Source organism: Salvelinus sp. IW2-2015, unplaced genomic scaffold (assembly GCF_002910315.2).
Source record: "Salvelinus sp. IW2-2015 unplaced genomic scaffold, ASM291031v2 Un_scaffold3256, whole genome shotgun sequence".
NCBI classification, from domain to species: Eukaryota; Metazoa; Chordata; class Actinopteri; order Salmoniformes; family Salmonidae; genus Salvelinus; species Salvelinus sp. IW2-2015.
In genome coordinates, this window is record NW_019944543.1 from 41,965 (window position 1) to 52,292 (window position 10,328).

Here is a 10,328-nt window from a genome sequence, read left to right on the forward strand (position 1 = left end):
GTTTGTAGTTTCGTCAGAGCGTGCCCCCCACGGTCGATCTTGCTTTACACTGTCTTTTACATCTTTCCTGAGAAAATCTCTTCTCTCGCACAAAAGGGAGACTAATTCGTGACTCTCCTATCAACGGGACCTGAAGAACTGTCGATGTCAAGCTCTTATGCTTCTCGGAGTCGAGGCTGAATGAGGACATGGATAAYATACATCTCTCTGGTTTTTCTATGAATCGCCAAGACCGGACGGCAGACTCAGTTAAGACCAAGAGAGGAAGGGTGTGTCTCTTTTAAAAACAGCTGGTGTGTGATCTCTAACGTTAAGGAAGTCTCAAGTTTCTGCTCGCCTGAGGTAGAATACCTCATGATAAGCTATAGACCATATTATTTACCAAGAGAGCTTATCTATATTTTTTGTATCTGTCTATTTACCACCACAGACCGATGCTGGCACTAAGACCAGACTCAACGAGCTGTATTCCACCATAAGCAAACAAGAAAATGCTCACCCAGAGGCGGCGCTCCTAGTGGCTGGTGATTTTAATGCAGGGAAAATGAAATCCGTTTTTCCTMATTTYTACCAGCATGTCACATGTGCAACTACAGGAGGCAAAACTGTAGACCACCTTTACACCACACACAGAGACGCGTACAAAGCTCTCCCTCRCCCTCCATTTGGCAAATCTGACCATAACTCTAWCCTCCTGATTCCTGCTTACAAGCAAAATCTCAAACAGGAAGTACCAGTGACTCACTCAATACAGAAGTGGTCAGATGACACAGATGCTACGCTACACGACTGTTTTGCTAGCACAGACTGGAATATGTTCCGGGATTCATCCGATGGCATTGAGGAGTACACCATATCAGTCACCTGCTTCATTAGTAACTACATAGACGTCGTACCCACAGTGACCGTATGTACGTACATAGCCCAACCAGAAGCCATGGATTATAGGCAACATCTGCACTGAGCGAAAGGCTGGAGATGCTGCTTTCAAGGAGAGGGACGTTTATAAGAAATCCCGCCCTCTGACAAACCATCAAACAGGCGCAGAGTCAATACARGACTAAGATTGAATGCTACTATGCCGGCTCAGACGTTTGTCGGATGTGGCAGGGCTTGCAAACTATCACGGATTACAAAGGGAAACCCAGCCGTGAGCTGCCCAGTGCGCACTTTCGAGGCAAGCAACACTGAACCATGCATGAGAGCACCAGCTGTTCCGGATGACTGTGTGATCATGCTCKCCATAGACGACATGAGTAAGATCTTAAAAAAAGGTTAACATTCTGGCCGCAGGACATTTTCAACCGCTCCCTGACCCACTCTGTAATACACTATATATACAAAAGAGACCCTTTYAAATGAGTGGATTTGGATATTTCAGCTGTTGCTGACAGGGGTCTAGAATAGAGCACACAGCCATGCAATCTCCATAGACAAACATTGGCAGTAGAATGGCCTTACTGAAGAGCTCAGTGACTTTCAATGTGGCACYGTCATAGGATGCCACCTTTCCAACAAGTCAGTTGGTCAAATTTCTGCTCTGCTAGAGCTGCCCTGGTCAACTGTAACTGTTAAGAAGCATGTACCTGAGCTAGGTAACTGTAACAGGTAACTGTAACAGGTAACTGTCTGTAAGAATGTAGTGTTGTGGAGAGTCAGTGTACATTGTTACCACTAATAAAGCCGTTTTGCCCTAAGTAACCTATTATTTAACAACTCCCTGACAACACAGCAGTTTCCATAGAGCAAAGATCAGAGAAGAGAGAGAGAGATAGAAGAGAGAGAGAGAGAGGAGAGAGAGAGAGAGAGAGAGGATGAGAGAGAGAGAAGAGAAAAGTGGGTGAGAGAGGGCAAAGAAGAGTGATTTAAAACGAGACGACACGAAACAATCGAGATAGAGATTTCGAACGAAAATATAATAAAGAGGGAGACATAAATTACGTTATAGACCTATGTACGGTAATTAGTCCTTACGCAGTATCAGATTATTTTGCTGTTGACTCAGCGTTCTTTCTGACACTTCATTCTCGCTGTCCAATTTAACATGCAACAGAACTGGCTCTCCTCCTTGCACTGTGATCTGTGAGAGAAAAGAAGAGAGGGGGTGTGTGTATTGAGATGAGAGAGGGTGGTGGTGTGTGAGAGAGAGAGGAGGAGTGGTTGTGTTGCAGAAGAGAGAGGAGTAGGCATTTATTTAAAGCCTCTCTGTTATAGGCTCGGCCCGAGAGGGGTGGCCTCACCCTAACACCACATTAATGATTCTACTTAGGTGTGAAGAGGGAGGCAGGGAGAGAGAACACATTAATCTAGATTATCCCATAGCTCCTCCTGGTGAATATACCAAGTGTTTTTTAAAAAATCATTTTAATTTCACCTTTCTATTTAACCACAGTTAGGCCCATTGAGAACACAGTTCTCATATTACAACACGCGACCTGTGACAAGATAAATGCAAAGCAGGCGCGCAGGCTTGTTCCGGGCTTTAAACCATACACAACACAGAGTTACACATCGAGTAAACAGCAGACTAGTACAATTAATCACAGTGAGAAAAAAAAAGAACGTCTATATACAATGTGTGGCAAATGGCATGAGGAGGTAAGGCAATAAATAGGCCATAGTAAGCGAAGTAATTACAATTTAGCGCAGATCAGCACTGGAGATGATAGATGAGCAGATGATGATTTGCAAGTAGAGATACTGGTGTGCAAAGAGCAGAAAAGTAAATAAAAACAATATGGGGATGAGGTAGGTAGATTGACTATGTACAGCTGCAGCGATCGTTAGCTGCTCCAGATAGCTGATGTTTAAGTTATGAGGGAAATATAAGTCTCCAGCTTCAGCGATTTTTGCATTCGTTAGTCATGCAGCAGAGAACTGGAAGGAAAGGCGGCCAAAGGAAGTGTTGGCTTTGGGATGACCAAGTCGGAGATATAATGCTGAAAGAGCGTGTGCTACAGGTGGGTGGGTGTTGTTATCGTGACCAGTGAGCTGAGATAAGGCAGAGCTTTACCTGGCAAAGACGTATAGATGACCTGGAGCCAGTGGGTCTGGCGACGAATATGTAGCGAGGGCCAGCCAACGAGAGCATACAGGTCGCAGTGTGCCACAGTGTTCCATCACAGCAGCAAGATTTGTGACCTGTTGCCACAAGAAAAGGTCAACCAGTGAAGTACAAACACCATTGTAAATTCAACCCATATTTATGCTTATTTATTTTCCCTTTTGTACTTTAACCATTTGTACATCGTTACAATGCTGTTTATATATGTCACGCCCTGACCTTAGTATTCTTTGTTTTCTTTATTATTTTGGTTAGGTCAGGGTGTGACGAGGGTGGTATGTGTGTTTTTGTCTTGTCTAGGGTTTTGGTATGTCTAGGTGTGTGTGTGTAGTCTAGGCATTATGTAGGTCTATGGTGGCCTGAATTGGTTCCCAGTCAGAGGCAGCTGTTTATCGTTGTCTCTGATTGGGGATCCTATTTAGGTTGCCATTTTCCAGTTTAGTTTGTGGGTTATTGTCTTTGTGAAGTTGCATCTATGCACTCTTTGTTTACAGCGTTCACGTTCGTTTTGTTAGTTTGTTTAGTGTTCTTCGTGTTTAGTCATCTTGTATTAAAAATATGTCTTCACGCTGCGCTTTGGTCTCCTCACTACGAATATCGTGACAATATACATAATATGACATCTGYAATGTCTTTATTMTTTTGGAACTTCTGTRWGTGTAATGTTTACTGTTCATTTTTATTGTTTATTTCACTTTTGTATATTATCTACTTCACTTGGTTTGGCAATGTTAACATATGTTTCCCATGCATATAAAGCCCCTTGAATTGAATTGAGAGGGAGAGAGAGAGGAGTAGCAGTGTTAATAAAGCCTCTCGGTTTATAGGCTCGGCCCAGAGAGGGTGTGGCCTCAGCCCTAACAAACACATTAACAGACTCTATAGGTGTGAAGAGGGAGGCAGGGGGTAGAGAATCAAACAAAAAAAAACAGAGTAAACTAGAGTGCTATTTGTCCCTAAACAGAGAGTACAGAGTGGCAGAATACCTGACCACTGTGACTGACTCAAACTTAAGAAATACTTTTGACTATGTACAGACTCAGTGAGCATTGCTATGGAGACAGGCGGCCATAGGCAGACCTCTGTGACCCGTTGTCATGAGAACAGGACGACCAGTGGAGAACAAACAACATTGTAAATACCACCCATATTTATCCGTTTGTTTATTTYCCCTTTCATACTTCAACTATTTGCACATTTTAACAACACTGTACACAGCCAATTATATAAGACTTAAAATGTCTTTATTCTTTCAACACTTTTGTGAGTGTAATGTTCACTAATATTTCCCTTGTTAAATTCCCTTTTGTTAATTGTCTATTCCATTTGCTTGGGTAATGTAAACACACGTTTCCATGCCAATAAAGCCCTTTGAATTGAGAGATGTAAACATACACTACATACAATATACAAACGATTGAGCTTGAGGGTCGACATCCAAGCTGAGATACACTATATATACAAACGTATGTCGACAAACCTTCAAATTAGTGGATTCGGCTATAAATATACAATATATGGATTCATTATGGTCAAAGATATATTTCCCTTAGTTCAAAACCTAATCCACCAGACACTTTCTCCTTTAGCCTGGGGATGTCATTCACAACCCTACCCAGTTCAACAGGTGAGGTGAATGAATGTGTGTGTGTGTGTGTGTGTGTGTGTTTTCCAGCGTTCTCAGTTCACCAGGGATTATAAGAAAGAGGAAACTATTTCTATATGGAGCTAAAGGATGTACAAGGATTTTAAATCGAAACCAATTTTATTTGTCACATTCTTACAACAATAGGTTGTACAGGTGTGATAACAGTGAAATGCGAGTCATTTTCCAACAATTTTTTTATTTTAACCTTTAACTAGGCAAGTCAGTTAGAACAAATTCTTATTTACAATGACGCCCTAGGAACAGTGGGTTAACTTCCTTGTTCAGGGGCAGATTTTTACCTTGTCACGCTGCGGGATTCGATCTAGACCTTTCGGTTACTAGTCCACGCTCTAACCACTAGGCTCCTGCTCTACCTAGCTACCTGCTCTAACCACTAGGCTACTCGCCGCCCCTCCACTCTAAACCACTAGGCTACCTGCCTCTAACCGCTAGGCTACCTGCCTCTAACGCTAGGCTACTCCTCTAACCGTAGGCTATGCCTCTAACCGCTGGCTACCTGCCTCAACCGCTAGGCTACCTGTTCTAACCGCCTCAGGCTACCTGTCTCTAACCGCTAGGCCTACCTGTCTCTAACGCTAGGCTACCTGCCTCTAACTAGGCTACTGCCTCTAACCGCTAGGCTACCTGCCTCTAACCCTAGGCTACCTGTCTCTACACCATGGCTACCTGTCTCTAACCACTGGTTACCTGCTCTAACCACTAGGCTGCCTGCTCTAACACTAAGGCTACCTGCTCTCCACTAGGCTACGTCCTCTAACCACTAGGATACCTGGCTCTAACCACTAGGGCCTACTGCTCTTTCTAACCACTAGGTGCCTGTCTTAACCACTAGCTGCTGCTCACTAGTACTGCTCACTAGTATGCTCTCCACTAGGCTACCTGCTCTAACCACTAGGCTACTCGCTCTAACCACTAGAGCTACCTGCTCTAACCACTAGGCTACCTGTCTCTAACCACTAGGCTAACCTGCCTAAACAACAGGCTACCTGTCTCTAACCACTAGGCTACCTGTCTCTAACCACTAGCTACCTGTCTCTACACTGTACTGTCTCTAACACTAGGCTACCTGTCTCTAACCACTAGACTACCTGTCTCTAACCCGACTGCTACCTGTCTAACCACTAGGCTACTGTCTACTAACACTAGGCTACCTGCTCTAACCACTAGGCTACCTGCTCTAACCACTAGGCTGCCTGCTCTAACCACTAGGCTACCTGTCTCTAACCACTAGGCTACCTGTCTCTAACCACTAGGCTACCTGTCTCTAACCACTAGACTACCTGTCTCTAACCACTAGACTACCTGTCTCTAACCACTAGGCTACCTGCAGAGAGAAAGATAATCTACACGCTAATGCTGCTTCCATTCTCGTTCATGACGGTCAGTCAGTTACAGAAGGTATGTGTGGAGTGGCTAACTTCAGCACAACAGGTTTCTACGGTTGCATTTACAACGTAATATATGTTGTCATCGGTCCACGTTAGAATAAAATGTTTACAAACAAAAGTGTCACTTAGCAACAGGATTTAATTTCATTGAGGCGTACAAGTTCAATCAGTTGTACGAACTCAGACAGACATTTTCTATCTATTATAACCTCTCTGGTATTAGTGTTTTCACAAAGTATTCAGACCCCTTGACTTTAGTCCACATTTTGTTGTGTAACAGCCACAATTAAAAAATGGATTAAATATATATATTTTCACCCATCTACAAACAATACCTCATAATGACAAAGTAAAAACATGTTTTTAGAAATGTTTGCATATTTATTTTAGAATATAGAAATATCTCATTTACATAAGTATTCAATACATGTTAGAATCACCTTTGGCAGCGATTACAGCTGTGAGTCTTTCTGGGTAAGTCTCTAAGAGATTTGCACACCTGGATAGTACAACATTTACCCATTACACTTTTAAAAATTCTTCAAACTCTGTCAAATTGGTTGCTGATAATTGCTTGACGACCATTTAAGTCTCGCCAGAGATTTAAGCCGATTTAAGTCAAAACTGTAACTCGGCCACTCAGGAATATTCAATGTCTTCTTGGTCAGCAACTCCAGTGTAGATTTGGCCTTGTGTTTTAGGTTATTGTCCTGCTGAAAGGTGAATTCATCTCCCAGTGTTTGGTGGAAAGCAGACTGAACCAGGTTTTCCTCTAGGATATTGTCTGTGCTTAGCTCCATTCCATTCCATGGTGGCAGTGTTACTTCAGTGCCTTGTTGCAAACAGGATACACGTTTTGGAATATTTTTTATTCTGTACAGGCTTCCTTCTTTTCACTCTGTCAATTAGGTTAGTATTGTGGAGTAACTACAATGTTGTTGATCCATCCTCAGTGTTCTCCTATCACAGCCATTAAACTCTGTAACTGTTTTAACGGTCACCATTGGCCTCATGGTAAAATCCCTGAGCGGTTTCCTTCCTCTCCGGCAACTGAGTTAGGAAGGACACCTGTATCTTCGTAGTGACTGGGTGTATTGATTCACCATCCAAAGTGTAATTCATAACTTCACCATGCTCAAAGGGATATTGAATGTCTGCTTTTTTATTTCTACCCATCTACCAAAAGGTGCCCTTCTTTGCGAGGCATTGGAAAACCTCCCTGGTCTTTGTGGTTGAATCTGTGTTTGAAATTCACTGCTCGACTGAGGGACCTTACAGATAATTGTATGTGTGGGGTACAGAGATGAGGTAGTCATAAAGAAATCACGTCAAACACTATTATTGCACACCGAGTGAGTCCATGCAACTTATGTGACTTGTTAAGTTCAGGAGTAAAAATATGCTTATTTAGGCTTGTCATAACAAAGAGGTTTAATACTTAGTGACTCAAGACTTCTCAGATTTTACATTTTTAATTAGATTGTAAAAATGTCTAAAAACATAATTCCACTTTGACATTATGGGGTAGTGTGTGTGTAGAGGCCAGTGGCACAAAATCTACATTTAATCCATTTTAAATTCAGGCTGTAACAAAACTACATTTGGAAAAAGTCAAGGAGTGTGAATACTTTCTGAAGGCTCTGTACACACACACACACACACACACACACACACACACACACACACACAGTGACATCAAACTAAACCGTTTTCAAATGTACTTAATAGTCTCACAATGAATTTAAAATAATCCCAGTAAATGGCTCAACATCAGTTACTTAAAAATAAAATCTACAAACACACAGTAGAGTGCCAAGAGAATCACAGCGATCGCCCTCCTTTGTGACATCACAGGGGTTAAAACACAGGAGCTTCACAGAGCAGGGTGAAGTTGCCCCTGGCTACAGATCCTGGGTCAGTTTAGCATTTCCCCCAATAATGGTTAAGGTTCCGATCCTAGATCTGTACCCAGGGGAAACTGATCCTAGATCTGTAGCTAGGGGAAACGGATWCTAGATCTGTAGCTAGGGGAAACTGATCCTAGATCTGTAGCTAGGGGAAACGGATCATATATCTGTACCTAGGGGAAACGGATCCTAGATCTGTACCTAGGGGAAACTGATCCTAGATCTGTACCTAGGGGAAACTGATCCTAGATCTGTACCTAGGGGAAACTTCATCACTGAGCATGGTCCGCACACGTCAACCTTTGACCTTACAGCACAGCCTGGTCAACCGAATAACCTGTGTATAATACACACATATATAACATGTGTATAATACACACATATATAACATGTGTATAATACACACATATATAACATGTGTGTCCTGCACTCACTAATGGGATGAGGTAAACACTGACTGGAACGTTTATTAGGTCCACCACCGACGTTCACAAAAACGGTTCGCTCCTTCCTGAGTCACGTGACCGTGGTGTGCTGTATAAAAGCAGGCAGACAGGCATTCAAGTTACTGTTCGATCGAACGTTAGAATGGACAAAAAAACGATTGACCTAAGCGACCCTTTGAGCGTGGTATGATCGTCGGGCCGCCCTTACCGGGGCTTTTCACGCCCGAAAAACGGCTCGACAAATATCCAGTCAACGGCAGTCCTGTGGGTGAAAACAGCTCGTCCGAAGACAAGGGAAAGAATCGTACAAGCGAACAGGCGGTCCACATAACGGGTAAATAACAGCGCAGTACAACAGTGGTGTGCASAACTAGACCTCAACCCAACGGAGCATCTGTGGGACGAGACGGAATAGACTCGTTCGCAGCCCGAATGTGTCGCCGTCCCATCTGCAGCAACTGCGTGATGACATCATGTCAGAATGCCCCCGACATCCCCGTGGAACGTCTCCGACACCTTGTAGAACGCCCCGGAGAATTCAGGATGTTCTGGATGCAAAGTTGGGGGAGGGGTGAGGTCTGACCCAGTACTAGATGGGCGTACCTAATAAACTGTCCAGTGAGTGTGTGTGTGTGTACCTGTATTAATCCATATGGAACACATATGCTTTAGTCGTCTGGGTCTGACTCCCTCTCCGACAAGTTCTAGAATGGAAAAACACTCTAATTGTACTGATAGGTCCAGAAACCGATGGGCCGGCGCCAGAACACACGCGGGTAAAGTGGTTGTTTTGAAAACGTGTCATTGGCTTTGATACTCTGATTGGTTTAAAAACGATCCAAATAGCTCGATTATGTTTTGTCAGCACAAACTACTTCAATGATGTCAGTCTCAGACTGAAGTATGTAGAGAACATAGAGCAAGAGGGAGAATTCAGTTTGAGTCTTCAGGGAAATGTTTCACCTGGTATCCTGGTCATCTAARCACAATGTTTCAYCTGGTATCCTGGTCATCTAAGCACAATGTTTCACCTGGTATCCTGGTCATCTAAACACAATGCTTAGTTCACGTCCTAACCCCCCATCAGAACCTATTTAAAATGGCCCTGATGAGCTTAATTGCAACTGTCCTATCCCGCCATCAGAACCTTTTTAAAATGCCTCATGAGCTTTAGTTTCAACTGTCCTATCCCCATCAGAACCTAATTTTAAATGCCGTCATGAGCTTAATTCAACTGTCGCTACCCCATCAGACCTATTAAAATGCTCATGAGCTTAGTTTAACGTGGTGCCTAGACCCCCATGCAGAACCTATCTTTTTAGATGTGCCTCATGAGGCTTTAGTTCAACTTGTCCTATCCCTCAGAACTATTTTAAATGTCTCATGAGCTTAGGTTCAACTGTCCTACCTCATCCATACCTATTTTAACAATGCGTCATGACTTAGTTCAAACTGTCGCTATCCCCATTCAGAACTATTTTAAATGGCTCATGTGAGCTTAGTTCACTGTCACCTAGGCCCAATCAGAACCTATTTGTAAATTGTCTCTATGAGCTTAATCAACTGTCCTACCCGCATGCAGAACCTATTTTAAATGTAGCATGAGCTGTAGTTCACTGTCCTAGACCCCATCAGACTCTATTTTAAATGCTCATGAGCTTAGTTCAACTGTCCTATTCGCCCGCATCAGACCTCATTTTAAATGCGCTCATGGAGCTTAGTTCAACTGGTCCGCTACCCCGCATTCAGAACCTATTTTAAATGTCTATGAGCTTAGTTCAACTGTCCTAACCCCGGCATCAGAACTATGAGATGCCTATGTTTTCAAGTCAGTAGTCCCCCGACATAATTGCC

General features: G+C 43.1%; 1 long non-coding RNA gene across 1 annotated transcript; it reads right to left on the reverse strand.

Annotated features, from left to right (window-relative positions):
* Positions 1–6,242: 6,242 nt before the first annotated feature.
* Positions 6,243–9,531, reverse strand: LOC139025779 (uncharacterized). Its single transcript, XR_011477399.1, has 2 exons — positions 8,418–9,531; positions 6,243–8,365 (listed from the first exon to the last, which is right to left on the reverse strand). It is a non-coding gene; the product is annotated as an uncharacterized lncRNA (long non-coding RNA).
* Between the last annotated feature and the right edge of the window lie 797 nt (positions 9,532–10,328).